Consider the following 15092-nt stretch of genomic DNA (forward strand, 5'->3'; position numbering starts at 1 on the left):
GATTTGAAGCAGACTGGGACCTTCAGTTTCTCCCCCAAATGCCTTACGTATGGATCCCCACAAAGCTGGCACTTGGTATATATTTGCCGAATGAAAACTACAGAGAAGAAGGGAAAAACCAGATCATGGATTCAGAATCTTTGCAGTCATATAGTATGATGGGTAATTTTATGTGTCAATTTGGTTGGGCTGAGGGGTGCCCAGATAGCTGGTAAAACATTATTTCTGAGTGTGTTGGTGAGGGTCTCTGGAAGAAAGTAGCACTTGAATCAGTAGATGAATAAAGCCGACTGTCCTCCCCCATGTGGGTGGGCCTCTTTTAATCCTGAAGGCCTGAGTGGAACAAAAAGGGAGCAGAAAGGTGAATTTGCTTTCTTTTAATCCTGAAGGCCTGAGTGGAACAAAAAGGCAGCAGAAAGGTGAATTTGCTTTCTTCTTAAGCTGGGACGTCTGTCTTCTCCTGCCCGTGGACCTTGGAGCTCCTGGTTCTCAGGCCTTTGGATTCACACTGAATCTTCCTGTTGGCTTTTCAGGTTCTCCAGCTTGCAGATAGAAGACTGGGGGATCTCTCGGCCTCTATACCCACAGCCCTGGGGTTGTGAAAATACATGTGAAATGTCTACCAGAAGAGCTTGTTAGAGACTCAATGGCCAGAGTTTTTATTGGGGGCTGGTAAGTTAGGCACCCTCTGTCTAGCATGTATCCAAATTCCAGAATCCCAGAAGGAAAGCAGACATTCAGCAAAAACCTTTTTTTTTTTTTTTTCGTGGAAGCCTTTGTAGGCATTAGTACAGTTTTTTTTTTTCCTTCAACTCGAACAGAATGAGACGCTTAGAAGGTTATCTGTCATGGGGGCAGTGGTCCTATGAATTTCAACAAAATTTCAGGCCTTTGGGATCTGATCTGAGCTGGGGCCATCCTTCTCAGGGTGCCCTTACTATTCCCAAAGGCCTAGAGTAATACGGAATGAATATTTTTGTATATACCAACAGAGGAAAGCTTTCTTACTTTTCTGCTGCTTTCTTACCTTGAATAACCAGCCCTAAATTTTCTCTCTTCCAAAGACTAAATAAATTAAACCCCAGTCTGTTAGAGTATTTCTTAAATTGTAGTTGGCTGTAGCATGATGATACAGAGTATATGGGATTTGGAATCAGACACACCAACTTGACTTGTGACTTGTGACTAGTTGCTTGGCCTTTCTGAATCTCTTCTGCAAAAGATTTGTAGCTTTGCAGTGATGTGTGAGAAGGGTCGAGCCCAGATCATGGATGCCCAGTAGATGGCCACTCTTGTCATTAGCAGGGGCCAGGAGCTGGCCGGGGTGCACTGAAAATTATTAAGTAGGCTGGGTGCTGGCTTATTTATTCCAGGCTGTTCCTCTCATCAGTTGTGAGCCTTCAATACTGGCCCTAAATTAGCTGTGGTTTTAGGAATAATAGCATCTAACAGGTGATTGCCTGAGGATTGCAAAAATTCAGCAAATCCTAAATTAGCAAATCTTCATTCATAATGAAAGAGTTAAAAAAAATTCCCTGTGATATTCTCAAACCGATTAAGTAACACTCTGTCTTAAGGTTCTCCGGAGAAACAGAATCAATAGAAGATGGATGGATGGATGGATAGATACGGAGTTATGATAAAGACTTGGCTCATGTCATTACGGAGACTGAGAGGCCCCATGATTGCTGTCAGGAAGATGGAGACCCAAGAGAGCCAGTGGTGTAATCCCAGTCTGAGGAGAGGAGAAGGCCAATGTCCCAGCTTATCATCGGGGGAGAGAGTGAATTCTCCCTTTCTCTGCCTTTTTGTTCTACTTGGGCATAAACCACATGGATTGCATAAACAGATAGGCACAGTGAGCTACTCTCATCAATTAAAGAGTTAAAGTGGTGGGAATGCTTTACACGTTGAATTTCTCAGATCCCAGCCAAGGGCCACCTTTGTAAGTGGCCTTTGCAAGGATAGGAGTCAGGCTTTGCTGTGTGACCGCTTTCCTGCACAGCCCATTCTGTGTCCGAGCTGTTCCAGGGGCCGAGGGCCTTAGCCCTTTACTCTGAGCAATGGTCGTTGTCCTCTTCATTTTGGACCACTGCACTGCTCACAGATCTGCCTTAGAAAAGAATCTTCACTCTGAACTACTCTTGGTGTCTTTTGTCTACCTCTGGTACTCTCCTTCACATTGGGTAAATGACCTGTTCATCCTCTGTCCTGATGAAACTTTGTATGGCCATTGTCCTCTCTGACTTGAAAGGATGAAAAAGGTATAGTTCTTCAGGACATTAATTCAGTTCCTTTCCTAAATGTCATACTCAGCTTCTAAGAATAACCTGTTTTCTTTAAAGTTTTTTTAAAATTTAAATTCAATTTAGTAAATGTATAGTGTATTATTAGTTTCAGGGTAGAATTTAGTGATTCATCAGTTGCATAAAATACCCAGCACTTAGTACATCCTGTGCCCTCCTTAATGCCCAGCACCCAGTTACCCCATCCCCGCACCTACCTCCCTTCCAGCAACCATCAGTTTGTTCCCTAGAGTTAAGAGTCTCTTATGGTTTGCCTTTATCTCTGATTTCATCTTATTTTTATATTTCCTTCCTTTCCTCTAGGTTTATCTGTTTTGTTTCTTAAATTCCATATATGAGTGAGATCATATGGTATTTTTCTTTCTTGGAGTTATTTTGCTTAACGTAATGCCTGCTAGTTCCATCCATGTCGTTGGAAATGGCGATTTCACTCTTTCTGATGGCTGAGTAATATTCCATTGTGTATATATACCACATTTTCCATTCTACTGTTGATGGACATCTGGGCTCTTTCCATAGTTTGGCTATTGTAGACATTGCCACTATAAACACTGGGATGCAGGTATCCCTTCAAATCATGTTTGTATCCTTTGGATAAATATCTAGTAGGGCAATTGCTGGGTCACAGGGTAATTCTATTTCTAACTTTTTGAGGAAACTCCTTACTGTTTTCCAGAGTGAAAACCCTGTTTTCTAAGCACAGGTTATTCTATGAGGAGAGGTCTCTGGGCATGTCTTTTCTTTGTGGGCACATTCCTGTCTGCCGTGATCCCTTTTCTCTTCATTTCACTCATCGTGAATTTAAACATTTTAATGAAATTTGCCTACAGCTGCTGACCTCTCACCCAGGGGTAGTGGGTATCCATTTTTGATGTTAAGCCAGGGATGATTAACCCTGAAATTTAAAATTCTCACTGTTCCTTCTGAAGTTTGAGACACTGGTAGAGATGTGTTAGATTTGTTCTCCATAACATAGAGGAAGCCTACCTCTTTCCTTCCTGCGTGGCTCCATTCTACCAGGTAGTGAATGGTTAATAGTTTTGACTTTGGTTTGACAGCAACAAGTAAAGAAACGTGTCTTTGGACACCGAATACAAACCAAACACCTTTTTTTGTTTTTGTTTTTTTAAAGAAAGACACAATATTTCTATTTGATTTTGGCTTTCCACAGTATTTTTCTAAGACTTCAACCTTCTGCTGCAGGATTCTTTCCCATCTTCTGCTCCCATAGTCTGGGCAGGACAGATGTTAAGCACTCTTGTCCGTGTCTACAAGGGGCTATTATCCCAGTGCCAATGCCTGGCTGTCTGAGGACTATTGTCCTATTACCACAGGGTAAATTTATTTTTCTTTACCGCAACTCATTTTTGAAGTTATTACGACAGGTGCTTTCTGCGGGTAAAAACACTGCGTGTGTCCCAGAGACCAGAATGGTTGTCTGTTGTGGTTTAATATTTATTGAAAATGTTCGCCTATGGTGCATTTATTGACTGGAGACCAAAGAGTGAGAGCCCTGTGCTTTCAAAATTATTCTGTGAATGTACGTCCCTTTATGTTTGCAGGAAGCTTTATCGCCATTTAGTTGAGCTACAGAGATTGGATTGAAAGGACAGAAACGTTCTGTGCTTTTTTATTTGCCTGCATTTTAGGGCTTCGTTGTGATAATGACTGTGGATATGGGCTCTTCTTTTTCTTCCTCCCCGCTTCCGCTAGCAGGGTTAGCGTGATCATCTGCTCGGTGAGCAGGCTGCCCAGCTGCCCTCCTAAGTGGTTTGCACTTGAATCTGACAGGCTCAGAGCCCTGAGATAAGGGCGAGGACTTACGTTGTTTCTTCTGCTGTGTCTTTGTCACCAAGAGGCAGACGAGATTTTATCTTTTTCAAAAACATGGGGAAGAGTGTGGTAGCCTGATTTGCACTGCAGTCTAGGAGAAACCTGTGGAAAAGAAAAATAATTTTACTCTATAGTACACTTGACAATAGTCCTGTTTAAATCCGGAGACAGGTGGGGCTGGGGCTGCTCTGGGGTTCAATCTCTTGAAGCTCCTTAGAAGACTTGCCTTTGTGTCACCTGGCATTTATGAACTATTATATCTGTTGCTTGACCTTTTTTTTTTCTCCTGCCATTCTTGGTCCTTTTGGGTACATTCATATATACGTTTTGTTGTTGTTTGTTTAATTTGTGTGACAAGAGCCGAACTCTTGTTTTGCCCCCCAGTCTAAACTTTATACATTCTACTCAAAGATGGGAATGGAGACCTCCCTATTGCCTCAGAAGTGCTTGTAAAGCATCCATCTCAGCAAAGTCTCTGGAACACGGAATAGAGTGGAAATTGTGTAAAATGAATTTTCTTGTATATACAGGTGAAAAAAAATGCAAGTTCATGATTTATTTTTAAATTTATGAAAGAGGATCTCTCTGATGGCATAAAAATGCAGCAGGTAGTAATTCTTCAGGTCTTCCAAGGAATTAGAATGGACCCAAACTCCATAAAATTTAAACCAAAGGCTCAAAGAGTTATTACAGGAGTCTTAACTAGTAGTTTGTTTTCCTTAAAACTTTGGTTCCTAAGGCATCTGACTGGCTCAGTTAGAAGAGCATCTGACTCTTGATCTTGGAGTTGTGAGTTCGAGCCCCATGTTGAGTGTAGAGATTACTTAAAAAAACAAATCAAGAAATAAAAAACTAACTTTGGTCCCCCTGAAATGCTATACAAAAATGGAACTTCATTCTGCTAATACTTTGATTCAAATGGACCTGCAAAGCCTTTCCAGTTTTAGTCACCCTTGTAGCAGCCACACCAGACCTTGAATATTCACCTTTGGGGTTTTCATATGTGTAAAGTCTAATCATTCTGCTCTTTTCATTCATTCATTCGCTCACTCACTCATTCATTCATTCATTCATTTTAAAGATTTTATTTTTAAGTAATCTCTACACCCAGCGTGAGGCTTGAACTCACAACCCCAAGATCAAACGTTGCATGCTCCACTGACAGAGCCAGCCAGATGTCCCCATTCTGTTCTTTTAGATCACGGGTGGTTATATGTGGAGTCCTTTTCTCTTCCTTTGTTTTCTTTTATAACAAGGAAAAGATCAAAAAGGAATGTTCAGCCATTGCGGAGCATTTTGGGGAGAACGAAAAACGGCTTCCTCCACTTTATTGGCTAGGGGAAGCACCTTAGAAGGGAGTAGACTTGGAAGTGCCCACAGTTCTGTGGAGAGTGGAGGGGGTGATGGTGGATTCCAGGCAAAGGTCTGAAGAAGGCTGGATATGTCTTTGCCTCTTTTTCACCACCCCTTTCCCTCTCCGTTCTTTACTCTTTGCTCTTCTCCTCCCTATTTCTCTCTTCTCTAATACTCCCCTTCAATTTTGAGCCAGTTTCTTTTACTCCCTTTATATATTAGCCTTTGAGGAAACAGGGACACCCCTTTCAAAGAGATCTATTTTGTTAAGGACTGGACAGCAGAGCCAAAGGCATTAATCCTCAAGAGGGAAACTTTGGCTTCAGTTGGAAGGACATTTATGAGCAGAAAGTCTTCTTAGGAATTGTCTGTTTAGAAGATCTGTTCATTGTTTGTGGGACAGAGATGATGTCCTCTCTGTGCCAGGTGCTGCTGTCAAACACACAGGTGGGTGAACGACGTTGCTTGCATTTTGAGGCCCCTGTAATGGCAGGGGAGGGGATAGACAGCCATAAGAATTAGTTACAATAGAGAAGCACAAACCACGTGTTGTGTTCACATAGTCGGGCGTGAGAACAACTATAGCAATGTCCATTCCCCTGGAATCGGAGACTTGGAGGAGAAAAAGACACAGAACAAAGCAACGTGAGGGTTCTGGAATGAAACCACCCTGGGGGTTTGAACTCTTTATGACTCGAGTTGAGTTAGACCTAGCTCTGGTTCCGCCATTTTTGTTTTGGCTTCCTGTGGCTTCCATCCTTCAGTTTCCTTCCTTTTGTTACTCTGCTGACTTCAGTGTCAGCCTCACCGTCCCCAGTGTGAGATGCAGAGCTCCAGAAATATGGCCTGGAAAAGGGGAGACATGATTGGACTGCAGAGCAGACAGATTTTTCCTTTAGAAATTTCAGGTAGCATCGTCTTAAAACGTTAACCCACAGTTTTAGACAGGAGACTGTCCCAAGATCTTTTCTTTTCCTGACTTGCCTTTAGCCATTTATAATCACCGCATCTGCCTTGGCTGCAGTAGTCACAACAAAAAAAAAGGTTCCTAGTCTTTTTAATATAAAAGTCATAAACCATGGCTCGACAATGCAGAAAATTTTATCACTACTTAATTTTTATTGTTAGCATAGCTCTTAATTGCCTTCCTTATCTTCATGCCTGCTTGTTGTGGTCCAGGATGAAGTTAACAATGTTTGGAAAGTCAGTTCAGAGGTGAACTAATGATGTGGTCATAATAGCAGATATAGGCATGTTGTTGGCATTTGGTGAATGTCAAATACTAGTTTTAACGATAATACATTTGGGGGAGGAATGAAAAGTTCCTCTGTGGGAGAGGCTCTTGTCCTTTGTAGATAACAGTGTTCATTTCTGTTGCAGAAATATGGCTTCTTGGCTTCAATTACTAGCTTTATCATTCAGCCTGCTTATATTTGAGGAAGCTAGGCTTTTTTCCAGTAGGGATCTTAGCCACAATATAAACCTTTCTCTTCTTGTAATCAAAGCCCTTTGTGGCAACCTCTATGCCAGTTATGACCAAACCCTATGGAGTCAGACCACTCAGTTGGTGTTGATCTGGTTTTTAGGCTCCCTTTCCCTCCATGCATTCATATCCTACCTATGCTGTATCTTCATTTGATTTTGACTTTTGTTGAGAATTCCGCTTTCTATGAAAACACAAACCGGAAACACAAGCCACCCTTCATTTATTCCCCTTGTGGTATTTGGACTAATGGAGGGAGGGGTTCTGGAACAGGGTTGAGCACCACCCAAGATGGTGGTTTCCCCAGTTCATCCTAAGATACCTCCCCCTTTCTAGGATTGGTATGAATCTAACTTTCTTGGTCTTTTGTCTTATTTTAGCTTTGGTGGCACAACATTAAAGAAGGAATTGATTCATTCAAATTTTTTGTCAGTACTGAAAGATAGTAAAAGTACTGGAAAGTTGACTGCATTCTCCTTTATATCTTGTGTGTGTGTATGTGGAGTGTGAAGATTTTTCTGCAGGAAGTCACCCAGAACCCTTCAAAGGAATGACTGACAGCTTTCTATCACTTCACAATGAGAGGCTGAATGGGCAGCCTTAGGCCGCTGCTGCTCACTTCACAATGAGAGGCTGAATGGGCAGCCTTAGGCCGCTGCTGCCCACTGCCCAGTTTTCTAGAGGAGAAATGGCAGAGCTGCCTGGACTTCTTACCCAGTTTTGTTTGAGGAAGAGTTAAACAACATGTGAATAATTTGAAACTTTTATGAGGAAAACACAGCGAAAGATTTTTCTGAAATCAGACTTTTTTTGGCCTATGTGTCAAATTTTATTTTTGGGTTTCTATCTTCTGTAGTATTTTTTTTAAAGGGCTTATTTATTTATTTGAGAGTGTGAGTGGAGGTGGTGGAGGAGCAGAGGGAGAAGGACAAGCACACTCTCTGCCAGGCGTGGAGTCCGAAGCGGGGCTCAATCCCATGATCCATGAGATCATGATGAAACCAAGAGTCAGACACCTAACAGACTGAGCCACTCAGGAGCCCCAATTCTCCTGTAGTATTTTTAAAGGCAGCAATGAGAAAGAATTATCCCTGGACCATTTCTCCCAGTGAAAAACATTAGGCATGACTATGAGGAAGTGACGCATGGCCTTAAGGAGTATGTATGATAGAGTCATCATCAAATACTGACTCTGTCCCTCAAGGCTCTGTGGGCTTGGCAAGTTTCTTAAACTCCCTGTGCCCCAGTCACTTCATCTACATGGTGGAGACAATAATCTCTGGGAGGCTGTAGTGATTAACTGAGATCACTCTTGTCAAATGCTTAGAATAGTCCCTGGTATGTAGTAAGCAGTTCATGGTTATTATGTGTGATTATACACTAATTCTGTTAGGTCATGCTATTACATTATGAGGGAATTGAGTTTCTTGGTACACTGATGTGGCCTTAGAAACTTGGAACAAATGTCCACCCAGGCTAGTATTGAATGACTATGTGGCCATTACTTGGTTGTTTGGATCAGAGAAGAAGCCCAACCTAGCAAATTTTTTTTTTTTTTTAAATCAAAGCTCAGTTTGCCACACAGATGGGGAGCCTGTAGGGCCCCTCCAAAGCTGAGTAGGCAGAGCCTGAATGGCCCTCTACTTGACTACAGTCACCTTGAGTAGCTGCTCTGGTGTAGAAGATAAAAAACTTCACAAATGGTCTTTTGTAAAACATTAGAGGAAGGATGCTGGACTATTAACCAGCCCCACCACTAACTAGCTCTGTTTCCTCTGGATCAGGCCAGTTATTCATTCATTCATTCATTCACTCCATTTGTAAAAAATGCTAAGATATTTTCAAGTAAATTAAAGATACTTTATTGCACAATTCCACAATATACAAGACATGGAAACCACCTACGTGTTTACCAACATGACTGGATCTATAAGATGTGGTTTGTGCATTCAATGGAGTATTATTCCACCATGAGAAAGAAGGAAATCCTGTCACATGTGACCACATGGATGGACTTCTAGGGCATTTTGCTAAGGGAGGTAAGTCAGGCAGAGAAAGACAATATATATGATACCACTTACATGTGGAATCTAAAAGAGCCAAAGTTGTAGAAGCAGGGTGTAGAGTGGTGGTTACCAGGCACCAGAATTGGGGAGAGGTTGGTCAAAGAGTACAAACTGACCATAAGAAGTTGAATAAGTTCTGGGGAATCTAATGTACAGCACGGTGATTTGAGTTCACATACTGTATTATAAACTTGGAAGTTCCCGACAGACTAGATCATAAATGTTCTAAGCACAAAAAAGAGGGGCACCTGGTGGCTCAGTGGGTTAAGGCCTCTGCCTTTGGCTCAGGTCATGATCCCAGGGTGGGATCGAGCCCCACATCGGGCTCTCTGCACAGCAGGAGACCTGCTTCCCCCTCTCTCTCTGCCTGCCTCTCTGCCTACTTGGGATCTCTATCTGTCAAATAAATAAATAACATAAAATCTTAAAAAAAAAAAATGGTGACACCAGTGGAAGTGACAGCTGACTCCAGGGTGACACCAGATCAACACGTTGTACCTCTGAAATGTTCACAGTGTTGTATGTCAGTTACATCTCAGTTTAAAAAAAGAGATCTTGACATTCCACCCTTAATATAGTATGGCTTTTCGTCCCTTCCGTTCTCTCCCAGAAAGAAAGGAAGGAGGAAAGAAAGAAAGAAATTTCCTTGCACAACCAAAATAACATAATCATAACTCGCACAATTACTGCTATGTCTTTACTGCCTTCTCGTATCCAGTTCAGGTTCAGGCTTCCCCAGGTAGGGTCAGGTCATACACCGCATTTACCTTACGTTAGCACGGTTGCTTTGTGGGGGCAAGGCGGGGCAGTACTGACGAAGTGGTCTCTAAGGCCCAGGGTTCATGTTTTAATACCTTTAACCAAGTGCTACTCAGATGCTGTTATTCCTCTCTTGTTCTTGGAGGAAGAGGATACAAAATTTATAGACCTCAACTATGGCTCTAGCATGATGAGCTGGAAACGTGGAGATTCCTTGGCTCATGGGATCCGTCAAGACAGGTGGGGAGGGAGTGTCACACTGGGTTGAGGAGACCTAATGTTAGGTGGGTTGTGCACTTGCCAGAAAGAGTTTTAGGCCCAAGCGTGGCTTTCCTTTTTTAGACTCCATAAATATTCCATGCCATTTATAATCATAAGGAGGACTTGGACTGTCCTTCTGATTTCATTTTGTTTTGTTATCTGAGACTCCGGTATTTCCTTCAGAGATACTGAATGCTGGGTCTTTCAGGTTGCATGTCTAGGGACAGTCCCTTTGTTCCAGAAACGAAAGAGTGAAAAAGTCCTATAATGACAGCCTCGCAGACCTTGGGTGCTCCAGCCTCAGAGATCACTGGCTTGTTGGCACATTCTCGGCATCATGCAGTGTCCCTGTGAAGCCATTTCCCAGCCTCTTTGCTTTCTGCCCACAGACCTGCCTGCCTGGGACTACCTTGTTATGTGTGTGATGTACGAGGGCCCATTAGGAATGTGCTCTTCCCACCTGTGCTCTGAACTGGTTCAGAACTAGGGTTGTGGGGGTCAGACAGGTAGAGACCAAGGTACGAACTACTTCTGATAAAAGCTAAATTGGAGGCTGTAGTATGTGACGACAAAGAACTTCTTAATTCTGAACCTCCACATTAAGGGGCACTGCCTGACAAGTCCCCTCTCCTGCTCTGGGGAGGAGGCAGGGCGAGGGGACACAGGCAGGAACAGCCACAGAGAAAGGGACACCAAGAGTGGGAATGAATCCTTCCCTTTTCTGCAGGCCTCCTTTCGGGACCTGGCATTCCCCGGCATTGTGGGGGCCTTGTGGGCTCCTTCCCTGTCTCAGCTTCCTAGACTAGTTTATTGGAGGAGAGAGAGAAATGAGGTAAGTTGTGATAATAGTAGCGTTCAATAATGTGGTCATTCATGAGATATACAGTCCCCGAAAAGATAAATCTTTTTTAAAAATTGAACTTCAAAATTTCCCCCAAACTCTGAATATTTATTACATGAATAAATATACCAATCACCTGTTTGCCTCTGGGAGGCAGAGACTCAGGACAGGTGTGTGTGTGTACGTGTGTGCACATGTGTTTGTGTGTGTGTGTGTGTGTGTGTGTGTGTGTGTGAGGGTGTGTGTGTTGGAGGTAGCAGAGAGGAAGTGGGATGGAGAGCCAAGGCTTTCTGAAATATTTATTACCTAGAGGATTTCTGGGGTTCTCTGAAGGGGTGCCCATGCCCTGAGTTTCCTGGAAGTCAGCTCTGCTGACTGAGACATTGGGAACTTGATGAAGCACTTGTTTGGGGAGCCCCTTCCTTTAACAGGTGACCAGGCATCCCCTCATGGAGGGAGATGAGCCGTTCTGGGTCCCAAGAAGTTGGTGTGATAGAGAAGGAGGAACCCGGGGCTGGTAGAGCAGGTGGATTGGGTAGGTAGTGTTTTCTGACCTCTTACAAAGTAGGGAAACCATGCTTTGCCTTCAGGCATGTTCTGAGAGCAAAGCATAGAGCAGGACAGCAAACTATTCATATTAATGGAGCAGAAGATTGCATTGCATTTTTATGGATGTTAAAAAATTGTGGTAAAATGGGCGCCTTGGTGGCTCAGTTGGTTAAGCGTTCGACTCTTGGTTTTGCCTCAGGTTATGATCTCAGGGTCATGAGATGGAATCCATGTGTGTGTGTGTGGGGGGGAGTGTGCTCAGCAGGGTGTCTGCTTGAGATTCTCTCTCCCTCTGCCCCTACCCCTGCTCGCTGGCACACATGTACTTTCTCTCCCTAAACAAATAAATAAACAACATCTTTTTAAAAGATTGTGGTAAAATATATATACCATAAAATTTACTATTTTAAGCACTTTCAAGGAGCACAGCTTGGTGGCATAAAGTCCGTTCACAGTGTGCCTCCACCATCCATCTTCAGGACCTTCTTATCTTCCCTGATGGAAACTCTGTGCACTCACCACTGCTGCTAACCAGCCCCTGATAACCCCCGTTCTACTTTCTGTCTATCAATTAAACTAAATCTAGGGACCTCAACTAAGTGGAATCTATAGAATTTGCCTTTTTGTGGCTGGCTTATTTCACTTGGCATAATGTCCCCAAGGTTCATCCATGTTGTGGCAGGTGCTAGAATTTTCTTCCTTTTAAAGACTGAGTGATAGGAGCACCTGTGTGGCTCAGTGGGTTAAGCCTCTGTCTTTGGCTCAGTTCATGATCTCAGGGTCCTGGGATTGAGCCCCATATCAGGCTCTCTGCTCAGCAGGGAGGCTGCTTCCCCCTTCTCTCTCTGCCTGCCTCTCTGCCTGCTTGTGATCTCTCTCTCTCTATCAAATAAAAAAAAAATCTAAAGAATAAAGACTAAATAATCATCCTCTGTATGTATATGTCCCATTAAAAAATATATATATAGGGGCTTCTGGGTGGCTCAGTGGGTTAAGCCTCTGCCTTTGGCTCAGGTCATGATCCCAGGGTCCTGGGATTGAGCCCCATATCAAGCTCTCTGCTCAGAAAGGAGCCTGCTTCCCCCTCTCTCTCTGCCTGCCTCTCTGCCTACTTGTGATCTTTCTCATCAAATAAATAAATAAAATCATTAAAAATAAAAAAATAAAAAATATATATATTTATTATTTGTGTGAGAGAGAGATACAGCATAAGTAGGGGGAGGGGCAGAGAGAGAGGGAGGAGCAGACCCCCTGCTGAGCAGGGAGCCTAACCCCAGGACCTTGGGATCATGACCAGAGCCAAACGTAATGACCTGACCTTAACTGACTGAGCCATCCAAGTGCCCCAGTGATATGTCCCATTTTGTTTATCCAGTTCATCTGTCAATGGACCCTTGGGTTGCTTCCCCCTTTTGGCTTTTGTGAATAATTATGAACATAGATGTACAAATAGCTGTCTGCCTTACATATTTTCAAAGTAAACGTTTTTTAATGTAATGTATGCATTACATTTTTGGTGACCATAACATACTTCCAATTCACATTGAACTTGATATCCAAAACCCCAGAAGTTTTAAGTATAAAAGATTTTGTCCTTGATCCTTGTCCCTTTTGTCCTGAGTTGTTAAATTTGTACAACTAAATTGTATATTTCATCTTGTTAGGTCTTGTTCACCAAATCAGCCTGTCAAGACCTTTTAGAATTCTGAGTCTTTCATCTCATTTAACTTTGGGTCGTAAATATTTACGATCATATCTTCTATATCTCTGTACAAGCCTCCAAGAGCTGTGGATGCTGCTGGAAACCTCCCCCTGGTTGGCATCTTTCTCTGGGTGTTGCTGTGCTGTCATGTACCCATTTATACAACTTTTCTCACCCCTGGTTTCATTCCTCATTTTGTTCATAAGGAAATGTATCACCCTCCAACATGCATCTCTGCACATTTTTTATGCTCTAACGGTCTTCATACTTGCTGACAATGGGTCTAAGCCAGACTGGTCACATGTGCTCTTTGAGTTTTCTGGGATAGGGGATGGCAGCCACTGGAAAGTTGTAGTGGAGTGAGGATTGGGGTTCTCTTACATCATGGCCAGCTTATAATGAGAGCAAGTTTCCAAACAAATTCAGCATAAAGACACTTCTTAAAACAATGGGTATGAGCAGTCAGGCAGACCATATGTTCCGTTCTGTCACCTGAAGTCCCAGCTCTGTGTCCCCTTAGGTGCTCTGATCACCACTTTGGATGACTGCTTCCCTTGAAACCAAGTTGCCAGTATTCCAAAAGCAGGATTCTATTTTCCTTGTGATAGACATCAGGCAGCCCAGAAATCTTCCAAACCAATGACTGGACAATTTGGGGATCCAGTCTAAGGGTACATGTCTGGGGCCTTGTTGGATGGAGTCTTATACCCTGTCTGTTCAAGGGTAGAGACTGTCTAAACAATTTTACTCCATTCTTAATGCCCAATAGGCTAATTAACCACTGATTTCATCAAGAAAAGAAAAATCATTCCTCACATTCATTTTGCTAGTTAACAGAGGAATTAATATTACTCAAAAACAGATAACAGAAGCAGTTATAGTTGGCTGCTCCTGGACTAAGGACTTCTTGGTCAGGATGCTAGCTGACCAGCTCAGGATGCTGAGATATAATTTACCTACAGTAAAGATAACAAATCTCAGAATTTTTTCATCTGTGTAAGGACCACCTAGATCAAGATGTAGACCATTTCCAGCACCTTGAGAGCTCCCTTGTACCCTTTTCCTCAGTCAGAATTATGCCCTTCCTTCCTAAAGGTAATTATTGTTCTGACCTTTGTCACCACAAATTAGTTTTGCCGATTTGAATTCCATGTAATGGAATCATACTTAAGTTTTGTGAGATTCATTCATGTTGTATAAATTGTTCATTTTTTCCCCATTGCTCTGTAGTATTCCATTGTATGAAATTTAATTAATTAATTATTAACATATAATATATTGTTTCATGGGTACAGGTTTCATCAGTCTACACAATTCACAGCACTCCCCATAGGACATACCCTCTCAATGTCTATTACCCAGTCCCCCAACCCTCCTACCCCCTACCCACCCCCACTGGATCCAGCAACTCTCAGTTTGTTTCTTGAGATTAAGAGTCTCTTAGGGTTTGTCTCCCTCTCTGGTTTCATCTTGTTTCATTTTTCCCTCCCTTCCTCTGTGATCTTTTGCCTTGTTTCTCAAATTCCTCATATCAATGAGATCATATAATAATTGTCTTTCTCTGATTGACTTATATCGCTCAGCTTAATACCCTCTAGTTCTATCCACATCATTGCAAATGGCAAGATTTGGGGTTTTTTTTGGATGGTTGCGTAGTATTCTATTGTGTATATATATACCACATCTTCTTTATCCATTCATCTGTTGATGGACATCTAGGTTCTTTCCATAGTTTGGCTATTGTGGACATTGTTGTTATAAACCTGTGGGTGCACATCCTTTGTATGAAATTCAGATACCCATTCTATACTTGGTAGACATTTGATTATTTCCAGTTTGGGGCTTTTGTGAATAAAGCAGCTAAAAACATTCTTGAGCATGTCTTGATGAGTTATTGATTAAAATAACTAACTGTCCCTAGAATTGGTTTATATTCACA

The 15092-nt window shown here is 42.4% G+C and overlaps 1 protein-coding gene across 3 annotated transcripts in view; it reads left to right on the top strand.

The window, feature by feature from the left end:
* The window catches only part of CAMK1D (calcium/calmodulin dependent protein kinase ID), a 430562-nt gene that overhangs the window by 64983 nt on the left and 350487 nt on the right, over window positions 1-15092 (top strand). The gene's annotated exons all lie outside the window — the stretch shown is intronic.

This window comes from Mustela putorius, unplaced genomic scaffold (assembly GCF_011764305.1).
Source record: "Mustela putorius furo isolate JIRA1106 unplaced genomic scaffold, ASM1176430v1.1 tig00003913_pilon_pilon_pilon, whole genome shotgun sequence".
Classification (NCBI taxonomy): domain Eukaryota; kingdom Metazoa; phylum Chordata; class Mammalia; order Carnivora; family Mustelidae; genus Mustela; species Mustela putorius.